This window comes from Lissotriton helveticus, chromosome 10, assembly GCF_964261635.1.
Source record: "Lissotriton helveticus chromosome 10, aLisHel1.1, whole genome shotgun sequence".
NCBI classification, from domain to species: Eukaryota; Metazoa; Chordata; class Amphibia; order Caudata; family Salamandridae; genus Lissotriton; species Lissotriton helveticus.
The window spans coordinates 684,607,780-684,623,735 of NC_136071.1; the positions used below are offsets into that span (position 1 = coordinate 684,607,780).

At 41.4% G+C, this 15,956-nt stretch overlaps 2 long non-coding RNA genes across 2 annotated transcripts; both read left to right on the forward strand.

Moving 5' to 3' along the window:
* The first annotated feature begins 9,198 nt into the window (after positions 1–9,198).
* On the forward strand, positions 9,199–10,004 carry LOC144785455 (uncharacterized). Its single transcript, XR_013601902.1, has 3 exons — positions 9,199–9,247; positions 9,675–9,777; positions 9,882–10,004. It is a non-coding gene; the product is annotated as an uncharacterized LOC144785455 (long non-coding RNA).
* A 124-nt stretch (positions 10,005–10,128) lies between these two features.
* Positions 10,129–11,492, forward strand: LOC144785456 (uncharacterized). The gene is made up of 4 exons (XR_013601903.1): positions 10,129–10,199; positions 10,326–10,455; positions 10,545–10,635; positions 11,228–11,492. It is a non-coding gene; the product is annotated as an uncharacterized LOC144785456 (long non-coding RNA).
* The last annotated feature ends 4,464 nt before the right edge of the window (positions 11,493–15,956 follow it).

Here is a 15,956-nt window from a genome sequence, read left to right on the forward strand (position 1 = left end):
AGTGATAGATGCGCTATAAAAGTGTCCCCTACATTACATTACATTACATTATTTGTCAATATTTAAACATTTATATGTACAAAAAAATGTTATTGCATGTTTTTCCCTTTTTCTCTGTAATGTCAGCAGCTTGTTCTTAGAAACAGATATATTATAACAAATATTACTCCTTTTCTGGCTCCTTTTACCTTATATATAGTGACTTTTTATATTATAATATTGATACTGTACTTCGCTCGAGAGGTGTTGCTAACCCGTCGTCGCAAACCCTAAATATTTACAATCAACGTGACAATGATACACTTGTTATTATGTTTTCCCCTAGAGATCACATACTGTTAATATGTATATTATAACATTAACAGTCTTAGTGATCCTAGCGGAATTTACAATCCGTCGTCACAAACAGTAATGATAAGTAAGCAACATTACCGGCTTGAAGTCTATTTTCCCCTTGTGATCATATGCTGTGAGAATATATACATATTATTCTTCTCACCGTCATGATCTCAGAGACGTTTATGACCCGTCGCCACGAAGATCTAATTTTTTCACCTTCCGGAGAAAAGAAGTTCAGTAAATAATTACCGCTCGAAACTATTTCATCATGGATGTTCTGTTAAATACATAACTTTATTTTCCTTTTCTTTTTACTGTAACAATGGTATCAATCGTTATATTATAATAGATTGTCCTATTGCTACAGAAGAGAAATGGGAGATTTTTCAGCGCCATCTGTAATATAATTATCAAATATTTATAAAAACTTGATAAGATATTTTTATATATATTGAAATATAGCTATCATGCATACTTTGTTACTTTAAATATTTAATAAACCCTACATTTCTGAATGTTATTTTCTAATTTCTATTCTTATTTGTGATTCCTATTCACCTTTTCCCTAAAGAATATAAAGGACCTGTACTATATATTATAAGAGTAACATTCTATATATTCTTTGGTGAGTATGTGATTTATTAGCGGAACAGTCTGCAACTTGTAAACACTACGACAGCATGTTTCTGAATTGTACAGAATACAAATTTTAAAAATAATAATGCATGCATTTCTATGTAATATGAAACAATTTTGATTTTACTGTTTTACTTGTTCTCTTGATCTGAGATAATGTAGTACAGGAGTGTTTGTTGTAGCACTTCTATTCTATTTCATCTAAAAGTAACTGATGCCCTCTTACATCAACAAGAATGTGGGGCTGCACTTTTACAAACTGTAGCACAAAAATGGACTATATAGCCACGCTTAACTGATATTATATGAAATTCCATTTTTCATTGTCACCCCTTTCATATATACTGCAACAGTTTCTGAAGAAAGTTTATTTGTATTTGCTTAATAAAAACTGTTTCAAACCTAGACTGAATTTTTTACCGCGCAACCACACCTCCCCATCATGAAAGTAAACACCACATTATAAGTAAATAGTAGTACTAAGAAGTATGTCACCTACAAACTTGATAAAAGAAAACAGCGCAAAACACTGTCATTTTTCCGCCGTGATTTATACACCACACGGCAATTATATAAATGGCCCTTGAAACATATATAAAAAATTGTTTACCTCATAATTCCTCTCCACCACCTTATGGGCACTGTACACAGTTAATAGTTTTCCTAACTTACCCTCTACTACTTTCTTTCCCCATACTCCTTTGGAAAATGCATCACAATATGACTGACCACAGTGAACCGTTCCCACCCAATAAGGAGCAAACTTGTGTTCAGAACACTTTAGCTAATAAAATGTCCATGTTCTCCAAAGACGAGCAAGGAATTACTGCTAAGCCTTCTACTTTTAATACTTTACAGCCAATGAACATTAAACTTCGTAAAGTCCCGCATGGAGCACGTTACCCTAATACTCCCCGAACAGGAAGGAAACCTTAATAAAACATTTCCACAAACTTCTAACGGTTCCTATGAAAAAAATAAATATAAATCTCTAGCACAGTAAGTATTTCAATTACCAACATATTGTGGTGAACTTCTAACCTCTCTACTCACGCAAGTGATCCATCAACTGTTATGGTAACAGGCAGAAAGGTAGTGGCTGTACAAAAAAACGTTATATTTCCCTAGGAACCTCTACAAGACAGAAACCAAACCAAAATACCACATTTGCAACACCTTTGCACAGTTTTTTTTAATAAAAAGAGGCCCCGGAGGTGGGGCAGGGGGGAGGGAATCGAGTGGAGAAGAAAGCGGTCCGCGGAACTTCGGGGGGGGCCATGAGTTCCCCCGCATACATTCAGTTAAACATCCGGGGGGGTAGCGATCCCCGTGCAGGGGAGACCCCTAGGCCCCCCATTATGAAAAACAAATAGCCTCAGAGATTTTACCCCCCCGGAGGCTAATTAACAATAAAGCGGGCTTCACTTTTTTTTCTTTTTCACCTAAAACGCGTACCCTGCGTTTTTTGAATAAAAAAATATATATCCCGCATGACGTCATATACGGCGCCCGTACACGTACTCCACGTAAGATTCGAACTATTCAAAAACATATATTTATGTATTTAATGTACATATTAAGAGAAAACATTATCTGGGATAATCATAAAAATAGTTTTTTTAAACTGTAAAAAAGCGTATATTACTTTTAAAATCAATTACGGAAATATCGCACGTACATCGTAAGAGTAAAGATAGTTTGAAGACTTATACATTTTATAAAACAATATAGCACTGCACACTAAAGAAGAAAAGTCAACACAATTATTGACCCCTCTCCCAACATTTAAAAGCCCCTGGGGGAGGTGGTAAATTAATCGAGACTGAATACGCTAGTACAGCCTACTGTGCTTACGCTACCAGAAAAACACAACAACAGTACAAAGCCCAGATTTCCATTGTAGTGATTTCTTAGTTGCAGGTCTAGTTGTCAGATCGACACACACACTCCCTCATGTCTGGTATACACCCACACCACACCTATCCAGCACATCCGTCACTACACACGTGACCCTATGTATAAAAATTACGGGGCGCACGTGTTCTATGCCATTTTAGAGTTGTTCCCAAAGCATCGAACAAGGGGCCCACTACCACATGCGTGGCCTCTTTGGTCACTGAGTTAGTGGTGCCCGAAGCACTGAGCGGGTGAAGAACCTGCGATGATGATGATGGGAGCACGAATATATTGTTAGCCATAGAGATATCAAGACTCAGCACCATATATGAAGCTTCTTTGTTGGAGATCGGAACTACCTCATGAAGAAGGTGTCTTTTCCACGAAAAGGTGAGAAGTGAGACTTGAGTATGCATCGCAAGGAGTCAAAGGGTTGTAGCTGACTACATACAAAAATGCGACTTAGTATTTTAGACGAACGCACTACTACATAATGTATTCATTTATATGTTTCTTTTTTTTCCCCAATAGCAGTAACGTTTTTATAATCACTGAAATGTCCGGAATATATTCACAATACAAACAGTTCGTAGAAATCTGACAATCAAACGTCTATAAAAGCGCGATATTATCTAACTCCAAATTAATATAGCAAGAATTACCAATCATAACATCTTTCTTTTAATATCTTTTAGATGTACAGCTTCAGGATGGATTATGTAACACTGACTACGGCAATAGCACAAGTTATCTGTCAAAGGAGAGAATATGTAGTATGCAGCAGGCACACAAAAAACATTGGGCTAACGGGGCTTCAGCAAGGATGACATAGCTTCCTGGGCCCACACACACTCGCACCCGAGTATGTGACAGGTCTTTTAAAGACATTTTGCTTGTTAATGAGGCTTTGATAATCCCCCCCCCGCTTACAGCCCCTGCAGCTCCACTCTTCTTTTTGCTTGAACTAAAGCCCCCACCCCAAATTATTTCTAGCCCACCCCCACCCCCGTTATTTTTGACTGGTTGCGCCTCTGGCTTCACTTACCCCTCCCCTGTCATGTGTGTCTCTCCCACATTTTAATATCCTTTTTTCTCTTTCTCTTTCTTACTTTCTCACATCATTTCTCTTTCTTTTTTAAAGATTTGGACGCTGCTATCTCCACTCTGCTGTATACAACCTTATCTGAATTGAAATGATTAACTTTCTTGATTACAGTGAAGGCTTCTTCCACACGTAGAGCACCATGTTTCAATCACGCCAATGGCACTAGGTGACAAACAATTTTGTTTCCGAAACAACAACAAATTATCTGTGAAAGGAGTGAGTGGGTAGAGTGCACCAGATTCACTGTCTAAAAGGGTAAATTAGCTCTGAGCAGTGACAACACATAGGTTACAACAGTCTGACAAACAGATCTACAAGCTTATTACGCCACTTTTGTGTCACTTTTAACATGGGAAAAGTGACGCAAGCAGCTTCTAAATCTACGTCTGACTTTTCAAGAAAAAATCTCAACTCCAGTTTTAATGTTGTTTTCTCTCTTTCTTTCTCTCTCTCACTCTGTGACATCATTTCTCTTTTAAACTTATAGACACTGCTGTCTGCTTTGACGTCTAGAACAACAGTTGAACTCAAGTTGTGAACTCCGGTAGCCGCAGTCTTTATACAACGGTAAGCACAGAGGCCTAGATATACAATGCCTTCATTACAATGCATTAGAAATAAGTTGGCATATTTACAATACCATTCTGCAACTTTTGTGTCAGTAACGCAGTAGGAACTTCCATAAAGACACCACTTGATCGCAGCACTATAACAGAACTGAAATGTACTAGGCACACTGCACACGTAAAACTGTAGTGTTACCTTCATTTGTGAAAGGAGACAGTGGGTAGTGTGCACCAGCTTCACTGTGTTGAAATGTATAATTACCTCCGAGCAGTGACAACAGATAGGTTACAACAGTCTGACAAACAGATCTACAAGCTTATTACGCCACTTTTGTGTCACTTTTAACTTAGGAAAGGTGACGCAAGCAGCTTGTAAATCTACGTCTAACTTTTCAAGAAAAAATCTCAACTCCAGACTCTGCAAGATAGTTTTAATTTTGTTTTCTCTCTCTTTCTCTCTCTCACTCTCTGTGAAATCATTTCTCTTTCTCTTTTAAAGTTATAGAAAATGCTGTCTGCTTTCACGTGTAAAAGCAAAGAAGTCTTCAAGTTTTGAATTCCACTGGCCGCAGTGTTTATACAACGGTAAGCACAGAGGCCTAGATATACAATGCCTTCATTACAATGCATTAGAAATAAGTCGCCATATAATGCAGTTGTGCAACTTTTGTGCCAGTGACGCAGTAGGCACTTCCATATAGACACCACTTGAACGCGGCACTATAACAGAACTGAAATGTACCAGGCACACTGCACACGTAAAATCATAGTGTTACCTTGACTTGTAATGCTTCAGCTCATTTAGTCACATCTACATAATTCTAAACTCTAATTTTCTTTTTTCTTTTGCAGATTACCAATCGTACGTCTTTTGGAGTCAACTTCACAATTTGTTTATACAATTGTTTTTTTAAAGTTATTTTTCTAGTTCTTTATTATATAGTTATCATTAAGTTTCGTTTACAGTTATTCTTTTAATAAACCTTAATAAAAAAAAGTACATACTACTTTTTCTTTGTGGGGGTGTGACGATCCACAATAAAAATAATATTTAAAATGTTGAAGTACTATAGTAAGATGTTCAAGACTAGGATTGCAAAGTACTGAGTTATATTTTCTCTGGATACACTACAACATGGTAAAGAAATCAAACTAATACGAAACAATGTGTACCAAATTTACAAACCTCTTGCGACATTTCCCCATGCAATGCCTACCCCCCTACAAAAGTAAGTATGTGCGCCTCAATGACGCCCCTCAAACCACGGAAACAATAACCCCACAAACACTTCTATATTGTATGAGAGGGACTGCGTGGCCCTCCGCTTTGTGCCCTGGAGTCCACCACGCCCAGACCCGGTTTCTGCAGTGTCCTGGGGTAGGCAGCCATTACAACACCTGATCGTCACCCCAAAGCCATTAGCATGCATATGGCATTACCACACATGCTTTTACAACTAGTATGCATTTACCACGCATGATAAACGCATAATCTTAATAATGTCTTTGTGTTGACGAACACGCGTTGTAATGGCTGTGGCTTACGTCCTTCAAATTAGTTTCTAGGTATACGTGTAACCAAGTCTGATAAGATCGGAGGCCAAGGACAAACACCGTGGAGTCAGTGGCAGGAAATCTCATCGATCACAGAGAAAATATGCGGAGGGAAAATGAAAGTAACAGGTATAATAAAAATAACGGAGGAAAACTACTAAAATGGCGCTGGACGGAGTATGTAATCAACGTTTGGCACCTCGACACTACATTTCAAATAAATATAGATACAATATGTTTATTATTATATTACAAAAGTATAGCAGCGGATGACACACACGGCCCGGGAAAAGAAAGCGGCAAATTTAATACCTGAAATGAGGAGAGGTTTGCTTGGCGAACTTGAAGAAAAAGAAAAAAACGTGGGCTTGGAAACGAGGCTGTGCATGCGTAGAGAGTACAACTGGTGCACACAAAAAAACGGAAAGTTTTACATACTATCACAGAAATATAGCTCTTTTTTTGACCAGTAAAATTTGTTCTTAAAAAAAATCGCAAAAAAGATCGCAGACGGCTCCCCGCGTCCTTCGTGAGCCCGCATTGCTTTATCAGAGACATCTTTTTTTTTTTTTTTTTTTTTGTGGGTAACAAGGACCCCCTGATTTGGATCGTGCTCCTGGGTCAGGGAAAACAATTTTTGTGCAAAGGTAACAACCCAGGCAGACAATTAAGGACAAGCGTAGGCTATTGAAAGGAACATATGTTCATAAACAACTCATTAAAAACTTTGTAGGTCCAGAAGTAGGTATATTTGAAAAAGTTGTATTGAAACGTTTGGAACAGGCTTTGAGGTTTATACCAAAACCTAAGTACAACATTTCAAAGGAAGAACATCATTCCCTTGAGAGCCTTAAGAATAATGACACTATTGTTATTAAAAGTAGTGATAAAGGCGGAGGGATAGTGTTAGTAGATTGTAATACCTACGAAGAGAATATGACCAGGATGCTAAATGACCCGATTTTTTATAAAAGAATAAAAACTAACCCTACAGAAAGAATAGTAAAAACCATCAATAAGCTAACTACGAAAGCTTTAAATGACGGCGTAATAACCAAAAAGGAATATGAGTTCCTGAATAACTCTGACCGGAAGATATCTTGTATCTATGGATTGCCAAAAATCCATAAGGACCAAACGAATCCCCCATACCGTCCAATTGTTTCTACAATTGGCACCCCTCTAGAAGCACTTTCGAAGTATTTAGACCAAATTTTGCGTCCCTACATTTCTCTGTCGAAATCATATGTAAGAGATACCGGTGACATCATTTCAAAAGTGGAAAACTTGGTCTTTAAAGAAGACAAAGACATCTTAGTGACTCTCGACGTAGAGTCACTGTATAGTAATATACCACAGACAGAAGCGATTGAGGCCACGATGTGGTTCATTGATGCACATAAGATCCCTTGTTCTAAACCATTCATTGAAGATTGTTTGTCCTTAGTTTTGAAAGAAAACTTCTTTGAGTTTGGAAAAGATTTGTTTTTACAAATCAAAGGAGTAAGCATGGGGGCTTCAATAGCTCCATCGATTGCTAATATTTACATGATCTTGTTTGAGAACAAATTCATCTTCAATGAGATAGCACCCTTCTTTGAGTCTGTTTCCCATTGGTACCGTTACATTGACGACATCTTTTTTGTTTGGACCGATGGGAAACAGACTCTGGATGAATTTCTTTTGTGGCTGAACTTAGTGGATGAGAATCTACGGTTCACAGCACACATCAATGAAAGTAAGGTAGAATTCTTGGATATAAATATTAAGAACAAAGAGGGAGTGCTTGAGGTGGACCTATATACGAAGCCTACCGCCCGAAACACCCTCCTGCACTTTACAAGCTATCACCCACGTTGCCAGAGGGACAGTATCCCCTTTTCGCAATTTTTGCGAGTCAGGCGGAACTGTACAAATATCAGGGATTATGACACTCAAGCTGTGATAATGAAACAGAAATTTATAGAAAGAGGCTACCCTCGCCGCCTAGTTAGAGTTGCTTACAAGAGAGCAAGATTTTATGATCGCGATACCCTCCTAAACTCACAAAAACAGAAAGCAGAACCGAAATTAGTATGCATCACCAAGCATTCAACTCTGAATTCGACAATTAGGCAGATCATAAATTCGAACTGGCACCTTCTAAACGTTACCGATGAACAGAACAAATTACAAAAACCCATGTTTGCCCACAAACGAAATAAAAACCTAAAAGATTTCGTAGTCCACTCACGACATAAGGACAAAAATATAAACATCCCCTTCATTCAAAAATCCATCGATGGGGCAACTGCTCCTAAAGGTACCTCACGTTGTGGTTCTTGCCTATCATGCGGAACGATAATAACAGGTGAAACTATGAATTTTAACAAGACAAAGATCCAAGCCAGAGAACTCTGGACCTGTAACACAAAAAATGTGGTATATCTCCTCACGTGTCCTTGTAATTTGGGATATGTGGGGGAGACGTCACGCATGATTAAGACCAGGCTAACCGAACATAGATCGGCGATCAAAACAAAAAAGGTTACAGCTCCTCTAGTGAATCATTTTATTGAATTTGGTCATAAACCCGAAGAGTTAAGATGGCGCATCTTGGAAAAAATCCATACACAGCATAACCAAGGAGGAGACGCTATCCGTAAAAAACGTGAGGTCTTCTGGATCTTTACACTTGGCACCTCTGTCCAGGGATTAAATCTAGATCTACCGTGGGAAAATGCAATCATATGACATGACTGTTATTTGTTATCATATGATTGCAGACATCCTCAGTTAGTATTACATGAAATAAGTCACAGTCTTTCTTCATTCGGCAAATAATTAGTCTCTCTTCATTTGGGTAATATTTAATCCTTCCCTTTTTGTAATAAAAAGTATTATCACCCTCTTAAATAGTGGTCGTTACATAAAATCAGGACCTTCCGTAATCCAAATATGGATTTTGCACGTGTCCGCTATAAATTTCTCAATTATTAGCTAGCATCATCTAAAAGCAAAGTTTCACTTTAAATAAAGGCGGGGCCCGCTTTAGGGCGGTATACCTTCATGGTATAAATTCTAATGGAAAACGGACTACAGGAAATAATTTTTTCCTTCACACACCGCCGAAGAGGACAGACCTTCCGTGAGACCTGCGTTTCTAATGTCGGTAAGTTTCCTTGCAGAGCAATTTGTTAAACAAGCTAAACTTCTGCCCCTTTTTTCTCTGTTTACTACATGGCGCTTTGTGAGTTGCCAAGCATGCAATAGTCACCCTATAAATTGAGCGTCTCCTTAGTTGCCATACATGCAACAGGTATCTTAAAAACGGAGCAGTTTATAATTAATTACTGCTCTCTGCTCGGTGGAAACTAAATATAGCCGCGGTTTTCGGTATTATTTAAATAAACTTCTGCCACTTGACTGAAACGATTTGCGGGAAGGATAGAAGCTTGGGACATCCCCGATTTTATTTATTTAGTTCGTACTTGCCATATATTCAACAGGCTCTTTAAAACTGAGCGTTTCTGTGAAAACTATCGCTCCCTTCTCGGGTGAAACAGATTATAACTGGGGGTTTTGTATTGTCTGAACAGGCTCCCGTCATCTAATTAAAGCCGTCTGTGGGAAAGATAGCGGCTTTTGGAAATTACCATACCTACCGCCTTTTCTTGCAATCAGTTGATCAGTACAAAACAGGTAAATCATTAGTAATACAACTGCCGTTTTTTAGAATCATTATTGTCACTTTTATGAGCAGTGTAGAAATGAAAACCAATCTCTAGCCTGTATCATTTTACTAGGTATTGATTTGGAAAGCGCTACTACTCTGACCCATTTGCAACATTCAAGATACAAACGGAACGCAGGAAGTCACCGCCTTTAAAGCTCGATGTCTGTCACCCCTTATTAGCATTATTCAAAAGGTAAACGCTATCTGAATAGCAGAATTAACATTTTTTATGCGTCTTCAGGCACATTCTCAAAATACTATCTTTGGACCTCATTTTGCAATTTATAGTTGGCGCATGAAACGGAGCTGTCCATTTGAGAGAATCACAAAGGAAGCACATCTTTTTGTTTGACTTTAGCCTGTGCCCTGCTAAATCACCGGCCAAAAGGTAATTAATTAATAGTATTTTGGTATCCCTATTAATAGCTAGTGAGTAGATCAATGTCACAACCTTTGCCAAAAGGCTATTGTGATAATAAAACTTATATCCTTTATATATATTTTTTCTCTCTAGTCTAAATGAAAACTTCGCTCTTTTAAAGAAATCAACATGGAATTCTGTCTCTTATAATTTTAATGAAATAAAGCGTGAAGCGTTATTGTGGGCAGTGGTAGGAAGTCAGCAGTGAACTCTGTTTAAACAGGTGAGATTACCATTTGCTGTATTTACTGAATTAGACTGAAGAAATTCATCACAATATTCCAATGAACACTTCTCTCCTATTTTTAACAGCTATCACATACCGTCTCCATCATTAAAGGGAGAGGTGCCTTACCCGCCCTCACTACCACGTATCTTTTAACCAATACTATCTCTATTCTAGGTAAGGCTTTTTGAGTAATAAAACCTTAGAACGTAAATGCATTGTTGTAGTGTCGTTAGCTTAAATGTAGTAGCTATTCCTGATTTGGTGAAGTTAAGTAGTCAATCACAAGTGAGAATCATATGTGATTTATTCAAGCTGTCCAACAAAGAAGATAATAATGCTATTTGCACTAGTACAATTAGAAATTAATTCCTCCTGCCCGCACGACACTACATCAGGATGTGATATATGCATCCATAACAAATAGGTAATATTATTTAAATTTTTGGAACTATAAAATTTCCCATAGAGACCATTCTATGACAAATGTTACGCCTTTTTCTTGTTATAATAGCATTTCAGGGATTTTTTTCGAGTTTAGGTCAAAATGTGAGATTTATCAAATATGTCAATGTTTTCCAACTGTATGTTTTTATATCATGTTTGTTCTTAGGCATAAAGCCTGGCTATTTAAAGAAAAAAGGAATTTTTATATATCAAAAAGTAAAAGAAGAAGCATGCTCTAGACAGACTCATCAATGATAAATGTGAATAACTCAACTTACAATGTACTGTTATGTGGTTGTGATTTTCTTTTATCTCTTTTTAGAAATAATGGCTGCTATCATCTTGTCCTGAGGAAGACAAATGTGTTTGTCGAAACGCGTAGACTTACAGCCTTATACACTTTCCATATTGGAGATATTAGTTTTAAGAAATAATTTTATATGCACTAATATGTTTGTTTGATATGCATTATTCGAATCAACCCATATCGATTTATATCATGAAATTATAATTTCTTTATTGTACCGGATGTATCCTCTTTTATATATATATTTTTTATAATTATATTAAAAATCACTCCCTTTGGATATCACTACAGTCTATTGCTTCTTTATGAGTTTTTAATAATTTATCAGAGACATCACCTTATATGCTGCTCTCTCTTTTGAAAAACAATCGGCTTTCTTGAAAGAGAGAACAGATTAACTTGCTCTCTTTTTCAAATAGGAAAACCGTTTCCTGTGGTAAAGTGAAAGCGGTGACGGTACCGCTCTACCATACCAAACAGCAGTGTCCCGGAAGTACGCATCCCGAGACACTGCAAGAACCGACCCTGGGAGATGGTGGACCCCAGGGCCACCAAGGGTTCCAGGAGGGGGGCAGCATGACCCCCTCCCAACATTAAAAAACCCCGGGGAATGCAGGTACCCGGGGCTGGAAGGTCATTTTACATATTACTACCCCAGGAAGGTGGTGGTCCCCGCAACGTGTACGGAGAGAGAGAGAGGGGGAGAGCTGAAAACTCACTTACATTTTTTTTTTTTTTTAAAAAGCCTTGTCGGGGTGATGGTCCCCGAGACTGAGGGGAAGAGGATCGTAACCCCCCCCCCGCATACTTCAAAATAAAACCACAGAGGAGTGGCGTTCCCCGGTGCTCGGGGCACCTTACAAGCGCCCCACTAGGAAAAAAATTGCCCCGGAAATTTGCCCCCCCAGGACCTAATGAATATAACGGACCTCTATTTTTTATTTCCCTTTTCCACCGCGTACGTATACCATACGCGTACACCGCGATTTTTTATTTTAAAAAATTGAGCCTAAAGATCCATGTACAACCCCCTGAGCAAGCCTAGAGGGTCAGGATGTTTCTACCCTGCCCCCTTTCCTTATTTCTCAACTTTGTTATACTGTTTTCTTGTGAGTCGCTTCTAGCAACGAACAAGATTGCTGCCAACACTTCCGGGTTTGGAGTGTTCACGAACAGTTGACAGCCAATCAGCATGCAGCTCGTGCTCATAATTGTACGGATTTTGGTACGCGTGCTGTACTCCGTCTCTAGATATCGCTATGATTTTACTTGTAATTTTCTAAGGAACTACTGAACGGATTTACACCATTTAACAAAAAGCACAATCTGCGAACCAAACTCTACCTCTCTGCCAAATTTGGTGAAATTCCGTTCAGCCGTTCGGGCTGTAGCCCTGGCTAAAGGTCCCTATGGAAATTGCATTGGGAAAACACGTTTTGGGACCCCCTTTTTTCTCTGCCCCCACTTGATGAATCACCCCCAAATTTTCAGGGAAGGAGCGGAACCGAGCAGGCCATTTTCTTGGAGAAATTCTTGAAGATTCGTCCACCGACGCCAAAGTTATTCCCAATAGAATGTTGTGGATTTCCTATGGAAAGTAGGTCCTAACTATAACTACCTACTGGCGACCGCCAGTAGGTAATATATATATATATATATATATAGCACAAGGGGACGAGCCACTACCACGCAACACAGGTGCCAAGTGGGAACCCACCTAATGCATTTCTGGCAGGAGGTAGCCGCATTTTGAGCGTGTTAACCTCATCACTTTGGCGCGAATTCCACCGCAGTGCTGACATTCCAATCGCGGGCGTGGTCATGACGGCTCCCGGTCGTCGTCAGCACACGCCCACCGTGACTCATGACGGCCGGGAGCCGTCATGAGCATCGAAGCATAAAAACCTCTAAAGGAGGAGAATGATGCACAGATGGAAGGCGACCTATGGCATATAGGAGATAGCGCCAAAAGTCACAACATTGAATACCATGCAAAGGGTAAGATAAGGGTGTCAGTGGACGTATAGAGCCCAAATGGGCCTCCAGGCCCGCATGACAGATAGCAGAGCTATACAATAGCATACAAGTACCCCACTTGGAGTATGGCACACCCCGAAACAAGGGGGAACAGCTCCTAGGGCAAACCACAGTCAGAGGACAAAACACAAACAACCTGTGGAACACCGCCACAGTGGGCCTACTGCCAGCCTAAAACGCATAGTGCATCTGGAGTATGCTAAATAAAAGGGTAACCACCCCAGAACATGTGAAAAGAAGAAGACCTGCGAAACACAGACCTGTGGGGGAGGGTGAAAGTCCACAAGGAGGTGCTGAACAGCCGATTGGGCATGGACATCAAACAACAGGACCCCATCAACCGAACCAGCCATAGCTTGACCTAAGGAATTGGCAGTATCCAAGGCCGTGCGGATCGTAAATTCCGCAAAATCACGGCCATCACGGAGAAGATGAAGGCGGTCAACACGAGCGCCTTCAGAGGTGGTCGAAAGAAGAGACTCGGCAAAGTCCCAAAGGGAAGAGGTAGCCCGAGCCAAGACACAAAATGTATTTATTGAGCGAAGGGCGGAACTAGTGGAGGCGAAAATGTTATGACCCCACGACTCCAGCCATCTTGACTCAAAGGAGGGAGGAAGCATCAGCTGAGGCAAGGAAGGGAAGGCAGTTTGCAGAACAAACCCCTGAACGTTTGGGTGAACAAATAGGCAAACTGGATCATGTGGAGCAGGACGGTGGCGGTGCAAGGTAGAACAAGCCACTGGATCACCGGAACCTGGGCGAGCCCAGGTGCCCAAAAAGGCATCATAAAGAGAAGTTTTAAAGGGCAGAAGTGGCTCCACATTTCCCGACCCGTGGTAAAGGACATCTAGCAGAGGGTCCACAGGCAGGGGGACCGAAGGGGTTTGCATACTTAGAACACGGGCGGCCAAGGAGACCACCCTAATGGACGCTGCACTGGCCTCAGTAGCCCTCCGAGGAGTGGACAGCAACTCAACTGTAGGTGAGGGCTGTAAACTAAGTTGTCCACCCCAAGGAGGTTGACCAAGAAACTGAGGATGCGACCAATGCCCAAAAAAAGGAAGTACCATTGATGAATGAGGCTCCTGGGGAGGCAGGGATTCCGTGAGTCCACAAATTCTAACGGGGGGAGAGGCAAGGACAGATCCGGCATTGCCGGATGTGAAGGCAACGCCAAACTCTCCCCGGAAGCCTCTGGAGAGGGGTCAATAATCTGGCGTCGGGAGGGTAAGGGCTCAGGGGGCGTGGCCAAGGAGCTGATGGAGGAAGACACGTGAGCCTGCAGCTCCGCGCCGACCCCGAGAATTATCCTGTCACAGGACCGTGAATCAGTCCCCTGAGCAGCAGCGATAGTGTTGGCGGGACTTGGGGACACCCGCCGCTGGCGATCGCGACTTGGGCGCCTTTTTAAATCGGCAGCTCGGAACGATGTCGCAACTGCAGAGGGGGACTCAAGATGGCACTGGCGGAGACACTGGGTGTCTACCTGCGGCGCTAGTGGAAGGACACCGGAGCCAGCAACAGCGCAGTGAAGATCCACAAAAACAGTGCGATTACCGCGATCCCCCTTCCGCATTGCTGACCTGGAACTCACCTCGTTAATCAGGTGGGGAATAGCAGAGTGACGACTTGTCTCTGCACCGAAGGACATAGAGCCACGGGAGACAGCCGCCCTACGGAGCGGGGATATATGCGCGAATAGGCGGGGGCGTACGTTACTATGAACGGAGCTGCGGTGCCACAAAAGAAAGCCATAATTGTGAGCGGACCGCACCTCAGGGCACTTTCTTGTATATTACACAAGGCATAGGGTGACTAGAATTTTGAGGCAAAACACCGGGACATTTCACTAGAATAGAGGAAGGGCTATAATTTTGCATTAGGTGAATGCACAGCGCTCCTCAACAGAGAATTGCAGACAGGCAGCTAGAACATACAGGAGATGCAACTTTTCAACTCAGTGGCTTGCCTGTGAATTGAATTGCTTTTTTGGAACAACTGCTAACTGTCCCTGCATTGTGAAGCGTGGACAGGCACCTCCCCTCATTTTTAGTCGATCCTCCCCGCAAACCGGAACACAACCTATATTTCTCGAGATCTACCTGGACTGCAGGTGAAAAGCGGGGACCGTCAGGGCAAATCCGGGACGCCTGATCACCCTAACAGAGTGGAAAGTCCTGCAACCGGCGATACCAAAAGCATCTGGATGACTAGCGGATGGCTGCAAACCAGTACTGAACTCTCTTGAGGGTCCTGGACAGTGGACAGTAACGGCGACAACTGGGAGTGGCCGCCGGATGCGAAGACCTTGATGGCTGACCCACGAAGCCAAGAGCAGACAGCCAGACAGCAGGGCGTATGGCGAGGTGATTACTGAGTGCAGACTAAAGTGAGACGTCACGATTGGCCCTGCCTGAGGGGCATGCATCATAACCTCCCTCAGCGTGGCTGCGATTTTTGTGAGGGGCTGCTCTTCTGGTGTCGTGGGGTGCGGCTCCTGCGGTAGGAGGTGGGGAGTGACCATGGCCCTTGGGACACCAGGCGTTGAAAGGCACTGCTGGCGCTGCCTCTGAAAGGGAAGGAGACGCCGCAGAGGAGAACTGGTTACTATTGGTGGAGTCACTGCGGGACGCAGTGATTGACCGTGAACTTTGGGTCACAGCGTTATTACCCACAAGTAAACACTATTGGAGAGAAGTGGATTGAT